This window comes from Vespula vulgaris, chromosome 15 (genome assembly GCF_905475345.1).
Source record: "Vespula vulgaris chromosome 15, iyVesVulg1.1, whole genome shotgun sequence".
Classification (NCBI taxonomy): Eukaryota; Metazoa; Arthropoda; class Insecta; order Hymenoptera; family Vespidae; genus Vespula; species Vespula vulgaris.
Window position 1 is genome coordinate 2,732,944 of NC_066600.1, and position 17,057 is coordinate 2,750,000.

General features: G+C 33.3%; 1 protein-coding gene across 2 annotated transcripts in view; it reads left to right on the plus strand.

Annotated features, from left to right (window-relative positions):
• Positions 1-17,057, plus strand: part of LOC127069461 (terminal nucleotidyltransferase 5C-like) — a 73,839-nt gene that overhangs the window by 26,547 nt on the left and 30,235 nt on the right. Inside the window, exon 1 of one of the 2 annotated variants that reach the window (XM_051006528.1) lies at positions 3,424-4,795. The exons of the other annotated variant lie outside the window; for it this stretch is intronic. The gene's annotated coding sequence lies outside the window, so the exon portion shown is untranslated. Of the gene's footprint in view, positions 1-3,423; positions 4,796-17,057 lie in introns of those variants that run through there. 2 annotated transcript variants of the gene reach the window in all.

Consider the following 17,057-nt stretch of genomic DNA (forward strand, 5'->3'; position numbering starts at 1 on the left):
CGTCTTTTGTACGAGATAATAACTAAGTACGTCAATGCGCTTCATCGTACGTTTCGCTACATACACCTATGTCGAGTCACACTCGACATGCACTATTTTGTCGACCGCTACTCGACATGCACTTTGTCGACTGTTACTCGACGTATGCATGCTTTCGATGATCCGATATTCGACATATACTTACTTCGACAACGACACATTTGAATCGCTAAGAGAGATATTTGTTTGAAGTAAAAAAAAAAAAAGAAGTAAAAACCTGGAAAGATTTTTCGAAAGTTGCGGAGGACCAATCTCGTCGTACGGATCAAGGCGACGAAAGGTTATCGTTGGCCAAACTCGATTATTATTTGCAGTGGACTTTTTATTACGGTATTAGCGATTAGATATTTATGAAATGTACCGTCTACTCGCGAACTTTTTTCTCTTTCTCTCTCTCTCTCTCTCTCTCTTTTTTTTCCTTCCCCCTTTCTAAGTTGAATAAATCAAATTGGGAAACTCTTGTAAGAGTAAAAGTAAGTTCGAAAGTTCTCTTGATTGGCTTTTCAAGTGATGAGTATCGTAGGCGACTCTTTCGAAAATTCATTTAACAACCTGGACGAGACGCGATTACATTTTATGAGTATGAACGAGCGTACATATGATTCTTTTTTCTTTCCTTTTTATCTTTCTTTTTTATTTTTCATATCTCTTTTCAATAAAACACGTAAACGAAATATATATATATATATATATATATATATATATATATATATAATATCGAATATAATAATGAAATTGTGAACGCGACGATTCGACTTTGTCAATAACTTTTCATTAGAGCTCTCTTCTGTTTTCGATAAGATTTCAGCTGTGTATCGATTTATATCTGTCTACGTCAGCATATCGACCTTATCGTCGAAATATCATGCGGTTATTGTTATCGCCATGCTTGTAACGTGAGGAAGTTTAATCCGAAGATATTAAAAAAAAAAAAAAAAAAAAAAATGGAAAAAAATGGAAAAAAAAGAAAAAAAAAGAAAATCAAAGTAAAAAAGCAAAAAAGAAATATTAAGAACATCTATGCGTTTCGTCGACAAAGTTTCGAAGAATCATTTATAACTTTCATTCATTAATATATATTTTATTAATTCGGATAAGAAAGGAAACGGATAAGAAAGGAAAAAGAAAATAAAAAGAAATTATCAAAACTGTGCAGGCGTGCGGCTTATAATGCGTTCACAAAGAAAGATGAAAAGTTACGACATCGATGTATCATCATCATCATCATCATCATAATAATAATTATTATTATAATTATTATTATTAACGTTATCATGGACTTCCATAATAATTATGTTGTCTATTATTCTCGATTACATATATTTTATCATCGACTTTAGTACGATAAGAAGCTACGAACGAATAGAGATATGGGTATATATGTACATGTGTATGTATATACATACGTATGTATGTATGTGTATATATATATATACCTGTAGGTATATAGATAGATACAAACGTTTATAATGTAACAGGAGTATACGTACATGTTATATAGATATATAAGGTATAGGGATGTGCAACAACGACATGAAAATGCGGAAATTCTACGGTGAAAACTAGGTTAGCAACTTTTCGAAACTTTGTTTGTCCATGGATGAAGAAGAAAATAGAGGATAGAGAGAAAGAGAGAGAAAGAAAAAGAGAGAGAGAGAGAGAGAGAGAGAGAGAGAGAGAGAGAAAGAAAGAGAAAGGAAAAAAAACCTTCGAAGGGATCGTGAGAGAACGCTTAACTTCATCGACTTCTTCTTCGTAGTTATATAGATGCTCATCTATAGTTTTTCTGCGTGCTTCTAGAAACGAAGAGAAGCCTTAAACATACCGTACACACACACACATACAGAGAGAAAAAAGAGGAAGAGAGAGCATAGGAATGTGTGTGTTGTACGTATTTACGTATGTACGTACGTATGTACGTGTATATGTATGTATGTATGTATGTTGATCGATTATTCGATTTTATAAAGAAAAGATAATTATTAATGAAATGTAGATAAAATTCGTGAATAATAAATACATAAGTTAGTCAATCTGTGAGTCTCTACATAATAATTTAGTCAATGTAAATAAGAGTCTCCGTGCGGAATAGTTCGTCAACGTAAGTAACTACTTACGCGAGAGTCTCGACGATGAGTCATCGAAAAAACGAAACACCAGCAGTGAGAGTCAATTTACTCTTTTTCTCTCTCCCTCTCACACACGCACACACACACAGAACACATACACATATATTTACATATATAAACTTTCTATCTGTCTTTATTTCTCTTACATATATAGTACTTCTTTAGGATTGCATTCGAGAGTTCGTTAGATATGTATGTATAGGGTCACCATACGATAGAAAGAGACAAAGAGAGATAGATAGATAGATAGATAGATAGATAGATGGATAGATAGATAGATAGAGAGAGAGAGGAAGAATAGTTCGATAGGGCAGTAGAATAAAACATCGGTGAATTGTCTCTACATTGTCGAGAAATCGATCGAACAATTTTCCCAAGTAATAATATCTTCTTCGGATATTCGTTTGGATCTATATGTTTGATCATATATCGTTTATCCAATAAATTTGTCGCTTTTATATACTGGTCAAGAAAGAAAAGAAACGTAAAAAAAAAAGAAAAAAAGAAAAGAAAGGAAAAGAAGAAATCGTTTTTGATGATGATACGTAACTCGATATTGGAATGATTTTCTCTCGAACGAGAATACGAGGACGTTTAAGTAAATAGCATCATCATAAACAGGATTCACATATTAGCTTAAGGCTAGTTTCTTTTATACGTGCGTATTATATTTACGTTCGAGCATGGTATATCTGTTATATCGATCTAAACGTTCCTAGCTTCCTCTAATCTCTTTTCTTCAAGGCCTGTCGATTACTCTGCCTTCTCTCTTTCTCTTTCTCTGTCCGTTCGTCCGTTCGTCTGTCTGTTCGTGATAAAAAATGTATTTTAGACTACTACCTTATCCGTTCACGGTACGATTTTTAACATGGAACCTTTCTTATCGTACATGTATATGGCGTAACTTATATACGTTATATGGATATGATACTTACAATCAAGTTTAAAATTGATATCGTACAATGAAAAGTATTATTTCGTAAGATATAAAGAAATATATATATATATACACATATACTTTATTATTTCGTATTCCTCGTTTATATATACGTATATATAAATAGACAATAGAGACAACAGAAATATTCGAATGGCGAATGCGCGCGCTCGGCAACATTCGAATTTATTTGGAATAACGAAATTATCATGGTACGTACGCGAGCATAGGAATAGCAGTTAAATTCGTAAGTAGAAAGAGAGAGTGAGTGAGAAAGAAAGACAGAGAGAGAGAGAGAGAGAGAGAGAGAACGAATGTGAGAGGGAGAGTATGTGTAAGAGAAAGAGAGAGAGAGAGAGAGAGAGATAGTCGAAGGAACGAACGGAGAAAGCTTCGGCCGAGTTCGGTTCTCTTCGTGACGATCCGAGCGCGTCACGGTGGGGAGTATGTATGTTTAAGAGAAGGGCCGAGGAGTGGGGATGGTAACGAATGCGTGCGCGGTCGAGTAACGAGAGAGCAGTTGTCAGTGTCAGTTTGTTCGCCGCGCCGGTTATTTGGGGTTCGCGTCGACGCAGCCCTCCTTTGTGCGTTGCACGCTTTTTTTTACCCCATCCAACCCCATCCGCCCCGATTTCCCCCGAAACTAAAGTTATTTCGATATCGCGACAAATAGTTCGAATATAACAAATTATTATCGGATTCTATCTGAAGCACGATCTTTTAACGACTCGAAAGGAGCGTGCTGCCTCCCCCTCTCCTTAGCCGCGTAACAACGGCCGGGATTTTCGTTCGCGTCGTTTTTCCTTCATTTTCGTCGATCTCTTTGATCCTCGAGCAGCAGTAACATCAGCAGCAACAACAGCAACAACAAACAACGACCGTTTTATATCTGCCGAAAATATCATCCCGGCAGTATATATATATATACACACACATATATATATATATTTCGCGAGTTCCATTCCGCGTTTCGTTCGATTCGTTTCCTCGTAATTTTGTTCGTTCGTTCCTTTGAATTATTTTTTTTTTTGTATTTATTTATTTATTTATTAATTTCGTTTCGTTTTTTTTTTTGTAAATACGTATCATCCCGAACAATATTAACATTATCCGTTATAAGAAACAATCGAAGATTGTCGAGAATTTGGAAGGACAGGAACGAAGAGGAACAACGCGTTAAATCCGCGATCCTGTTGCTTCGTATTTCTTCACGCGGTAATTCTCGAAAGTGAAAGATAGAACGAAGAGTACACGTTATATTCTATTAAAGAGGAGGAAGTAGAAGAAGTAGTAGGAGCAAAAGGAGGAGAAGGAGAAGGAGGAGAAGAAGAAGAAGAAGGAGAAGGAGAAGGAGTTGGTGGAGGTGAAGGTGAAGGCGGAACAAGTGGAACCGGATCGAGCGAACCGCCGGCAAATTGGCGCCAAAAATAAAAAGAGAAAAGAAAGAGAGAGAGAGAGAGAGAGAGAGAGAGAGAGAGAGAAAAAGCAAAAGTTAAGAAAATCGTTATCGTCATCGTCATCATCGTCATCATCGTCATCGTCGTCGTGTCGTCGTCGTCGTTTGGATATTCGAGAAGAACAAAGAGACGACCATTAGAAACGAACGTGCCGTTTGTTATTTCTTCTTCTTCGTTTTTTTTCCTTCTTCTACGTTTCCCGACCAAGAGGACGGAAGAAGCTCGAACTAGATGTAAGTAAATTCGTTGTCATCATCATGATCATCATCATCATCGTCGTCGTCGTACATACGTTCGTTCGTTCTTATTAGTCTTATTTTCTGTTTTTCTTACTATTACTATCTCTATCTTGTATGTCCTTGAACGGTCCAAAGACGGTCACAAGATAGTAGTCTCTTCGTATACTAGGTGTTTAACAAAGAAAAAAAAAAGGAAAAGAAAATTTGTGACCCTCTTCCCCCTCCTCTCGAAACGTACTACGCCGTTTTCAACTACGAGGGATCTCTCGGTATATAGATTTAGAGAACGATTTTGATAATTGAAACAAAGCTCGACTCGTCATTTTATATATATATATATATATTATATATATACTTCTGAAGTGTGTGTGTGTGTGGCGTGTTGCGTGTTTAGAAGCGTCGTACGACGACACAACCTTCTAGAAAGATCTGGAGAAGCCGGTGCTCGCGCGTTCGCGCGCATGTCGCATTAGAAGCGCCAAATCCGAAAGATCGTACATAACCTTTATCGTCTCGCGTTATTCGTTTATTTAATTTTTACTATATTGAAAAAAAAGAACAAAAAAGAAAAAGAAAAGGAAATTAATGAAAATGATAAAGAGAATTAAGAATCAAGATCTTTTCTTCCTTTTTTTTAAATTAAAAAGAAATATACGATGGGTCTCGTATCGTTTATTTTTTCTGTAATTAGAAATAGGTTAGTTACCACATCGTTTTTCTCGTCATATATATATATATATATATATATATATATATATATACGTGTGCGTATATAAATTAGTAGCGACATATTTTTAGATAGAAACTATTGAACGCATTTTGCAAAATCTACGACGTATGCGACTTTGTTTTTACGACTGGATCAACGTAGCACGTATCTTGTTTCAAAATTTTGTTTACTATCGTACACAAATACGCGCAGTGAAGAGGAATTCTTAAGTACGGTATATCGGACAAACAAGAGAGAAAGTGGAGGAGGGTGAAGGGGAGGGGGCGGGAAGAGAAAGAGAGAGAGAGAGAGAAGGAAGGACCGTAGTATATATACATATATACATACATACATATATATATATGGACCACGTAGATCGCTTCTTGCTACAAAATTTTGTTTACCACGTAGAGATTCTTAGCTATATAGAACGTATTCGTCGACAAACAACAGAGAAAGAGAAAGATAGGTAGATAGATAGATAGATAGATAGAAAGAGACAGATAGAGAGAGAGAGACTGTCGTATTAATGCTCGCGTGCTCTCGTTCGCGGAATCCTCGTGTTTCGTAAGAAATTACGTAATCTACGTGATAGTCCGACGACTTGAAAGAATAAGGCTTTTTCAAATATGTGCTAGCACGTTTCGCGATATCTTTATACAAATTCGAATCGCGGTGTCTTTTTCTCTTATCGATTTCAAAGAGTTTATCGATCTCTCTACGACCTTCGTTTCCTTCTTATACCTTTCTTTTCTTTGTCCCTCCCACCATCCCTTTGTTTCTCACTGATACATAGATTCTTCGAGATTCTCTTAATATCGATCTAGATCATCCCCTTTCCTGTAATATCTTATACCCATCCAAACGTTTCTCTTTCGATTAACAGGTGGCCGCACCATCTTATTCTCCATCGTTTTTTCTTATTTTTTTTTTTTTCTTAAATCGTCTTTTATTTTTTTTTTAAATCTTATATCCTGGCATAACCTAAAATTCGTTCCTTTTCTTCGTCTTATTTTCTCTTCTAATCTTTTCATCGTATTGCTTTTGAAATATTCTTCGATCGTTATATCTCTCTTTTCTTTTTTGTACTTTTTTTCTTTTCTTTATTTTCCTCATTTTCTTTTTCCCCTTCTTTTTCCTTTTCTTTTTTGTTTTCGTTAATTATCATTCGTTAGGAAGTTACGAAAGCAATTCTTTCTTATTCGTTATTATCTGTCTCTCTGTAATACATTCTAAACTTATATATTATTCATGTATCAAATAATCCTCGTTTATTGATTTTCAAAAGAAGAAAAAAAAAGAAGGGGAAGAAAAAGGAGGAAAAAATAATTTTTTACGTATTCATACGTAACGTTATTTGCCAATTTTTTTCTTTTGTTTTCGTTTCATGTCAAACTCTTTTTTCTCTGTCTTTCTTTTTGTTTATTTTTTCTTTTTCTTTTTCTTTCTTTTTTTTTTTTTTTTCGTTCGGTAGGATAAAAACACATTTGGGTACGGCCTTCCCCGGTTTTTTCTTTCATTTTTTTTTTTCACGTTCATTTCACATTCCTGACAAGCTTCTGCGTTGGAATTATTACGTAACGTTGAAATATGTATAATACGTATATTATGAGAAAGAGTTCAGCCGTAACAAAAGAAACAAAGCGTGAATTTTGTCGCTTGTATTTTAACCAAACTTCAACGCAATCATCATTGTACGTCTGATATTTTTCGAAGAATAACCAATGGATTCGTGCTATGTCGAATAAACGATGTCTGTCATTTAACGATCGTTCCGTTCATAAAATCGTATAGTATTGTCCAACGCTTATGCACATACACATACATATACATACATACATACATACATACATACATACATACATATATATGATATGATATATATACATATATACCTACATATGCATAATACATACATATATGCATAATACATACATACATACATAGATAAATGCATAATATGTATATACATACGTGAATATGCAACTACCATAAATGTGTTTGAAACGATTCGTTCGAGATCTCGCTTCTTCAAAGCTATCGTATTTATTCTCTCTCTTTCTCTCTCTCTCTCTCTCTCTCTCTCTCTCTTTCTCGCAGTGCCTCACATCTGTCTACTTTATTATTTTTATATAGTCACGATGACTTCATCAGGATGACGATAGTTAAATACCCGAGCTACCCGTGATACGTATTTTAATAATGCGAATTTAGTTTTTATTTACCGAACGTACAAACTTATGTACGTACACACATATACATGCTTTTATAACTATAAGAACATTTAACTCGTTTCGTACAACACAAAAGCAAAAATCGATTAGTAAATGCATTGCAAAGACGATATAATCGATAAAAACGTTTTCGTTCGATACGAAATTTTCATGAATGTTTCATATTAGCTTATATCGTCGTTCTCTCTCATTCTTCAAGACAACTTCATTTCGAAATGGAGATCGCGAACGGGGAAGTCGACTCGAGATAAAATCTAGCACGCGCTACGTGGCCTCTCTCTTTCTCTCTTTCTTTCTTTATTTCTCTCTTCTAAGAGGAAAAGATTAATGGCCGATCCTAAGTCTGTGTTGAATGCCGGATGACCAGATGTGTCTAATAATATTATTCTCGTTTCAAAGCATTTGCAATGGACTCTATGATAACCTCCATATTTTTTATATATATGTATAAATTTGTTATATTAATATACATATGTACACACACACACATGTACATACATAATTTCTAATAAATTAATATATATATATATAATGAAACAATTAATTTATGATATATATATATATATATATATATATATTTATATAATATACGAATGTATATCGATGTGTATATTTGAATTTAAGAGAAAAAAAAAGATTAAGAAAGGATTAACATTATCACAATGACGATCACTTGATCAGCTTGAAATTTAAGATGGCGAAGCGTATCAGCGCATCAGCGTATAATAAATTCATGCGATCTTTAGGGAAGATTACAAGATGATTATATTGTAACGAGTCGATGCAGTAATATAATGTGAAGTACTCTTTTTTTTTTTTTATATATATACATATGTATATATATATATTCGTTTTTCTTTTTCTTTCTACCTTTTTTCTTTCCTTTTCTTTTTTTTTCTTTTATCATTATAATTTTTCATAGAAATTACGCAATCTCGAGAATAATCTAAGTTTACTTGATTACGTAATCGTACGATAGATTACAATAATCTTGTCAGAGATGACCGATAACGAGTAAGAGAAAGAGAGAAAGAGAGAGAGAGAGGGGAGGGGGGAGATAATCGTCACGTGAGCAAAAACGATTAATGGAATCTTTTTATCGTACTACGATAGTGTCTCGCGAGAGATACTACATATTGTAAGATATTTTTCTAGGGATATGTTGAAAATCTATAGGTATAATTATAAAGGAATCCTATCGCATGTATATCATTGTTGCTTTCAAACGTTCGAAAAATATTATCATACTTTCATACCACAAGATTAAATAATAATTGCACGTTCCTAACAGAGTTGCATAATTTCTTTTTTTTTTTTTTTTTATTTTTTTTCATCTTCTTATTTTTCCAGGAAATATTTACGTTTCTTTTTCTTTTCTCATTCTTTTCCTCTCTCTCTCTCTCTCTCTCTCTCTCTCTCTCTCTCTCTCTCTCTCTCTCTCTCTCTCTCTCTCTCTCTCTCTCTCTCTCTCCCTCCCTCTTTCTCTCATTTTTCTTTCTTTTTCTTCCCCCTTTTTTCGAACAAGTTTATCATTCATACATCGTTATGCAATTTATGATTTGTTTTACTTGATTTACCGAGTTTGATCACCCGGTATAAAAAAAGAATAAGAGTGAGATAGTGTGAGAGAGAGAGAGAGCGCTTCTTAAAGGAAAACAAGAAAAAGTATTTATAAAAAAAAAAATAAATAAATAAAAAATGTTCAGTGAACATCGAAGATTCGATATCTTTTATTAAAAATTAATGAAAATTGTTGGAGAACAAGTTCCTAGTTTGTTGTTCGATGGAGAAAGTTAAATGGGATCTAATCGCAACTATGCATATCTCTATGCATATATGCATAATATATAATATGCATGTATCACCTCTCTCTCTCTCTCTCTCTCTCTTTTTCATCGCGATGTAAGACTTCCGTAATAAGAATTTTTAGCTGGATCGAGTCGAACATCGAGATAAGAAATTACATGTAACGATGCGATATGAGAGAGCGGTCTCGAAGTTTGTCTTTTCGCCTCTTCGTGATTTCAACTATAGATCTTTACTTCTTTTTTTTTTCTTCTTTTTTTGGGAGTTGGGTGGGGAGAGAAGGAGTAGGGAGGGATAGTATTTTCCTTATTATCGTTTCGCCTTTCACCATCCGTCACCATCGTGCCATCGCACTTCCTTCTTTCTCTTCTCATTATTTTATTATTATTATTTTTTATCTTTCATTCTTTCTTTTTTCTCCTTTTCTTTTTTCTTTCTTTTAGCTTTTATCGACGAAACGATTATAGACGAAACGTTCAATAATATATAATATACAATAATTCTCATAAGGTATATAATAATATTCTATTATAATAATACTGTAGGTAATTCGTATTTGAAGAAGATAAGTTTGACGATGAGGTACGCTCGAATGGGTACTTTGTCGAGTAGTAGAGTCAAGCTCGAGTAACACTTAGTCGAGTCACACTCGACGCGCATATGCATCTTGTCGAGTCACGCTCGACGCTCATACGTATATCGTATCGAGTCACACTCGACACGCATATGCATTGTGTCGAGTCACGCTCGACATAATTTGATTAAAGTGTCCCCGATTAAAAATTCGAAAGGCACGCTGAAAGTTTCATCGGCGCGTTAATTAAATGGATTCTTGATTGATTACAAGGAGGAATGGCAGCTTTACGAGCGAGCGAGAGAGACAAAGTGTGTGTGTGTGTATGTGTGTGTTTGTGAGAGAGAGCTATCGAGGGCACAATATGTCGGGCATAAATTTAAGTGTTTCTCAGCGAGAGCGAGAGCATTTGACTTGTATGTATAGTATTTGGTGCCTCTCTATCTTTGCATCCTGTCTGACTACTTGCTTGCCTGCTTGTTTGCTTGCTTGCTTGCATGCTTGCTTGCTTGCTTGCTTGCTTGCTTGCCTTTCACTCGTTTGGTAAGAACGCCTTGCTCGTTTCCACGACATTTTTCATAATCTTCTCTCATCGTCCCTCGAAGTAACATTGAACGATTTTTCTTTTCTTTTTTTCTTTCTTTTTTGTTTTATTTTGTTTTACTTTTTTTTTTTAAGTTTCATTATTTTCCTCTTCTTTCCGATTTCCTTCCAATTTTCTTTTTTTTTTCTTATCGACGATTTTTACTTTTATTTTTTTAATTTCCTTTCTACTTTACTTTTGATTTCTTCAATCTCCTTTTCACGTTGTTTTAATTGTTCGTTTTGTCCTTCTTTTAATTTCTTTTTTGTTTGTTTCTGAGAACGAAGATGAATTTTGATCCTCACTGTCGTTCGTATCGTATATATTGATTTAAAAATTACAGTAGAAATTGAGAATATTTTTCCGAAACGAGGGAACGCAATTAAATTCATAGGTAATCGTCATCGAGTTAAAGTCACGTACTTATCGAAACCAATTCGTTGTTGAGGCCCGTATCGCAGCTGAGTATCTCTCGTGTCTTTGTGTGCGTCTTTGTTGAAAAGAAATCGACGCATTTCTAATTAACTGACAAAAGTAAATCGCTCGAATGATTTACTTACTTTAATTTGTTGATATCTTTTCTTTCTTTTTCTCTCTCTCTCTCTCTCTCTCTCTCTCTCTCTCTCTCTCTCGTCACTCATCTTGGATTATATACAGAAGAATAAATTCGTATCGCGTGTTTGTTCTCACGATCGATGAGATTCTTAACTTGATTCGAGTCACGGATCGTTCAACGCGTTTCTCTTCAAATATATCATATATATATATATAAAAATATATAAACGAAGAAGATATATAGAAAATGAAATGATCGATAGAATTGGACGATAAACGAAAGCCTTTAATCTCGATATATGTAATCATCTTCGTTCTTCGATCGATCACCTCGGTCGAGGATCGATCCTTTTGTTCCTCGATCTTTTCAAGAAAAGTTGACGGATGAGAAAAAGGATTAAAATATTTTCTACCTATAAATACGTCTCTGGTCTTATCAATGACTTGTCGTCGATCTAAATTAAATTTAAAAAGAGAAGAAAAAAAGAGAAAAAAAGGAAGACAAAGGAATTAAAAAAAAAAAAAAAAAAAAAGAAAAGAAAAGAAAAGAAAAGAAAAGAAAAGAAAAGCAAACAACAAAGAAGAAAAAAGAAGAAAAAATCAATTTCAAACCTGAACGTCGACGAATTACACATGTAATTCGGTATTTGAGTTCTTGATAGAATATAGTTAGCCTACGTTAGTGTATGTATATATGTGTGTATATATATATATATATATATGTATTGCAAAACTCTTAAGCGGGAGCCTCCCTTGACATTAAAACGTACACGAACCACGACGTCGTGCGTTCCATCGCAAAAGCGTAATGCACATCTAACTCTATCTATCCTTTACCTACGTTACCGACCACGCATTCGACCTTTTCTCTACTGTGTATATATGTATCTTTTTCTCTATCTATTTATCTATCTATCTCTTTCATTTTTATTTCACTGTCTCTTCTTCTCCCATCGGCCTCTTCTCATTCTTTTATCCCTAGCTCACGTTCGAGCACCGGGGTCAAGTGCGCCTTCGAGCGCGATATGCACTTTGCCTGTCCTTACACTCGTGCGCATGAGCACCACTTGCTTGCGCAAAGAAAAAAAAAGGAAAAAAAAAGCAAGATTTTATCAATCTCTCTCTTTCTCTTTCTCTCTCTCTCTCTCTTTTTTGTTTAATACTTTCGAATAATTCGACGCGATTATTAATCTATCGAAGTCTCGAATAAGAAACCAATAGATTCGTCGTATGAATTCTTTTCTTTTCTTTTCTTTTCTTTTTTTTCTTTCTTTCTCTTTTATTATTTTCATGGATGAAATCAATGTATAAATCATTGGATACGTCACGTTTGGTCAAACGAAATTGAATGTATTAGGTTTTATAGGAGATAGAAATGATTCACGCGTGTGATATGTTTTTTTTTTTTTCCTTATTCGTTGGCATTAGGAAAGTGCCGCGTAGAGACATTACAAGTACGATTATTTTTTTTTTTTAAGAGATAACGGTTAACGCGCGAATTTGATGATGTCTATAAAATCGAGGCGAGAAAGCGTTAGAATTCCTTAGAAACGTTCGTCTTGTTCTCGCGAAACGCGTAACGCCATCACGACGTGCCAACGGTATACGGCACGCAATTGCAACGTCATACCGACGCGTACGAATAACTTTCCAACGTGGATTCTCACGGATCCGTTTATATCTATCTCTTGGTATATAAACTTGACGAAACCACGAAACTCGAGATAATAACTTTATCGTGCCACTGTAAATTTGATACAGCTATCTCTTTCTGTTTCTGTCTCTCTCTCTCTCTCTCTTTCTCTCTCTGTCTCTCTCTGTTTATGTGGGGGAGGATATATACGGGTCAAATTTCGTTTCGTTGTATAAAGGAAAAGAAATACAAAAAAGAAATACAAAAAGGGCAGAAATTAAAGGAAAAGAAAATAAAATAAGAAAGAGAAAAGAAAATTTGATCACTATATATCTTTTCTCTCTTTTTTTTTTTTTTCTTTTTTTTTTCGATCGAAAACATTTCGTTAAATAATAAAATTTTATCGTGTAAAAGTATCGCTAAGGATATTGCCGAGGGTCAAGTTTCGTTTCGTTTTATATCGAAGAAGTGGTGATATAAGGAAAAAAAAGAAAACGAGAAATTAAAACAAAACAAGAAGGGACAGCAAATTTGTTTTTTTTGTCCCTTTTTTCTTTTCTTTTTTATTTGGATAGAAAATGTTTCGTTAAATGATATAATTTTATACGATAAAAAAAAGAGAGATAATAATAGGAATATCGCTACGGTTCAAGTTTCGTTTTGTTGAACGACAAAAACAAATACAAGAAAACCAAAAAAAAAAAAGAATAGAAATTAAACTGAAATAAAATAAGAAAGAAAAGAACGTTTGATTATTTTTTATTGATTTTATTGTTTTATTTCGATCGGAAACGTTAAGATTCCATGTAAAGTTAATTGCAAATTTTCATAGTTGATCTTTTTTCTGAGTTTTTTTCTTTCTTTCTTTCTTTTTTTTTCTTCCTCGTATTTCAAAGCAACTGCATCTCGTCGATTTGTCGTATAATTTTAAGTTGAACGCTCCAGTTTTAGCCCTATAAAAAAGGAATGTGGCCAGAGTCTTTCAAGGTTTATAAACACGTACCAGGGTGTGGTATGCGCCTGGAAAATGTAACTGGCAAAGTAATAACCGATCTCGTTATGATATTGGCAAATCATCGGCTGGTTCCCTGGCTTTTTGTTTGTTTCTTTCCTTTTTTTTTCTGTAGTACATTTTTTAAATCTTTTCCTTTTTTCTTTTCTATTTAAATTATTTCAATATTGTTTCGCGATTCAATATTTTCCCGACGCATGTAGAGCGTTCGCAAAAAAGAGATTTGATTTAATTGCGCGATAGCTGTTAAATCGATCTAAAATATTCGTATAAAATTTTTCTTACTCTCTCTTTTTATTTATTTATTTTTTCTTATATCAAAGCAATATTAAAAAATAAAAAAAAGGACAGTTCATTTGAATTTCATCAATGAAATATGAAAAGCAGAACACACATGGATGAATAAGTCGATTCGTTCGTTCAGTCAACTTTCGAGTCGTCCAATTTATTTTGATTAGTTTCTTTCGAGAAAGAGAGAGAAAACGAGAGATAAATAAAGAGAGAAAGAGAGAGAGAGAGAGAGAGAGAGAACTAAACTAGACGGTATTTCTAAACGTTTGAAAATTTTTCCTCGCACGTTGCATCTTCTTGGGTGGAGTCGTCTCGGTCAAGGTTCCTGTTGCATATTCTTATCGGAGAAAAGGCAATGTAAGAATTGCTTGTCCCACATAAGCAGATCCTCGAGGTCGTTGCAACTTCGTCTATAGAGATAATATTGCCAATCGAATGGAAAAAAGATTTCTCTTAGCTTTGAATAACCTTCGGAAAAATCTATCGAAACTCTCGATTGACCAATTTGATTAAACTGTGTCGATTGTCATTGGCTAAGGAAATGTCTTCCATCTGTCGATGGATCTCTTTAATTTCGAAAATTTTTTTTGAAAAGAGAAAAAAAAGAGTTAAATATTATATTAATTACAATGTGTATGTATATATATATATTTTTCTTTTTTCTTTTAAATTGTAGATAGTCACGTAATATAATTGTAATTATCATCGATTATATATATATATATTTTTTTTTCTTTCTTTCTTTCTTTATTCTTTTTCTTTTAGTTCTTTTTTGAAACAAATGAAATCGTCGTTAATGACGGACTATTCTCAGCTGCATAATATGACGTTTCTGGAAAAGAATAAACAAATAAAAAAAAAAAAAAAAGAAGAAGGGAAAAAAATCGCAAACGTGTTACGAGCAAAGAATATAAACGTTCACCGATAATATTCTGACAATATATTACACGCTCCATCGATTATATTACGTTCGATCGTAAATGCGATTGCCGACCTTGCACGTAAAATCCTCTCTCTTTCTTTCTCTTTCTTTCTTACACGCACACACACTCTCTCTCTTTTGAGAAAATTCTGTAAAAAAAAAAGAAAAAAAAAATGTTTTAGTGCTTCTTAAAAAACTTTTGCAACGTTCACTTTACGTGGACGCACTATTTTACCTTCTGTCTTGTATTATATATATATACACACACACACACACATACACATATATATACATATTTATGTATTTATACATTTATGTATATGTTTGTGTATGCGTGACCGTGATAAGAAATAAATAGTGTGCGAGATAGGGACAAAGAAATGGCCCACGAAGTGATATAAAGTACTCGCGATTTCGCGGTATCATTTTCAAGCGGATTTGTAGGCGTAACCCATTCTTCTTGCGGCCATAAATAAAGTTACGCTTTTCGTTACACATCCTATATATATATATATATATATATATATATATATATATATATATAAATAACTATCGTAGATAGTTACTCGTTCTGTACATTCTTGTCTTCTGTCCGGGATCCGATACGTCGTAGGCATTAGCTCGGAAAAAAAAGAAAGAAAAGAAAAAAGAAAAAACTGTTTAACTTAAAAACAAAAAAAAATCTCGATCCACTTTGTATTTTTATTTTAATCGATTTTATTCCAACTATAATTACCGACATATCTTTAGCAGTAGCATAAGTTCGAGCATTCTCTCTGGTATAGAAATATTCATATGCACATTTTCAATCTTGTTTTCTAATTATTATTCATTCGAATAGTTTTTATCATTCGTTATCGAGATAAGAAAAGGACGGTTCGACGATCGTATTTTTTTTTTCCCTGTATACATATATAAAAATGTAAAAATGAAAAAGACAGACGAAGAGAGAGAGAGAGAGAGAGAGAAAGAGAGAGTTGACTTTTCGTTCACGCCATTCGTTAACTATAACGCATGTGTCAATGAGTCTCAAGGGATCGTTAACCTCCATCACTCACGAAGTGACTACATCTACCGATGTAGGTTTTACTTCTTGGTAATCGAGATAATTAAGACGTTTCACGGCCAAGTGCCGCATAAGTTGATTAGTGTTCTAGGAAATTGAACGTTCGAAATATAATGCATTTGAAACGTGTGCATGACTGACAAAATATATATCAATTATACTAATCGATTTCTTTTTCTTTTTTTTTTGTTTTTGTGTTTTTTTTTTTGTCATCATGGTTACTCAATTAAATTCGAACAAGTTTTAATTCTTATTTTTATTGAAAAGTATTTTCTTTTTTTCATATATGTATATGTATATGTATATATATATATATGTATACTCAATGAAATATATACAATATAAATTATTAATTACGATTCTCTGAAGGAAAAAGAAAAAAATAAGATATTGATGAAAGTATCGTTCACTGAAGTATCATTCGAAATAATACATTTGAAATGTCTGCATGATTGACAATGTATATAAATTATCGATTAGTATAATGATTTATTTTTTCGTTTTTTGACTTCACGATTAATCAAATTAATTCAAGCGAAAGAAATTTTTATTTTTATTTTTATTGAGAAATATCTTTCTTTATATATACATGATGAAATGCATACAATATAAATTATTAATAAAGTACAATTCCTCAAAGGAGAAAAACATAAAGGAGAAAAGAATTCTATTGAAAGTATCGTTTTAAAGAACGCTTCGAGTGTACACAGACACAACAGTCGAAATAATACGATGTATGTGAAATGTCTGCATAATCGGCAAAATGTATAAATTATCGATTAAGTATAATAATCGTATATCTTCGATTTTTACTTCATGATTAATTTGAATTAATGACTTCAAATTGGATTTAATGACGATAATTGACTAC